This window comes from Penaeus monodon, chromosome 24 (assembly GCF_015228065.2).
Source record: "Penaeus monodon isolate SGIC_2016 chromosome 24, NSTDA_Pmon_1, whole genome shotgun sequence".
In the NCBI taxonomy this organism is placed as follows: domain Eukaryota; kingdom Metazoa; phylum Arthropoda; class Malacostraca; order Decapoda; family Penaeidae; genus Penaeus; species Penaeus monodon.
In genome coordinates, this window is record NC_051409.1 from 40,586,898 (window position 1) to 40,587,314 (window position 417).

The window sequence follows — 417 nt, forward strand, 5'->3', positions numbered from 1 at the left end:
GGTCCTGGATGGGGTTAAGAAGAGGGGGGGTAGGGGGAGAGAAGAAAAGAAAAGGAAAGGGAAAGAAGGAGGAAGAGAGGAAGACGCATATGCAGCAAGAGGAGTAGAAACGGGAAAGAGGGGCAAGGAATTAGAAAGAAAAGGAATGAAGAATAGCGGAAGAGAATAAGACGGGAATCGAAGGGAGTGAAGAGGAACGAAGAAGACAAGAATAAAGGAAAGGAAAAGGGGGAAATGAGAAAGAAGAGAAGAAGAGAAGAGGGAAAAGGGATAGAGGAGGAGGGGAAGAAGAAGGTATTGCACACTGCAGTCTAATAGATCAAGATTATGTCCGATTAAGAAATTGCTTGTGATGGCAATGTTAACCCCTTTTTGGAAATGATGCAGAATGCAAATCAACATCCACATAGACACAGA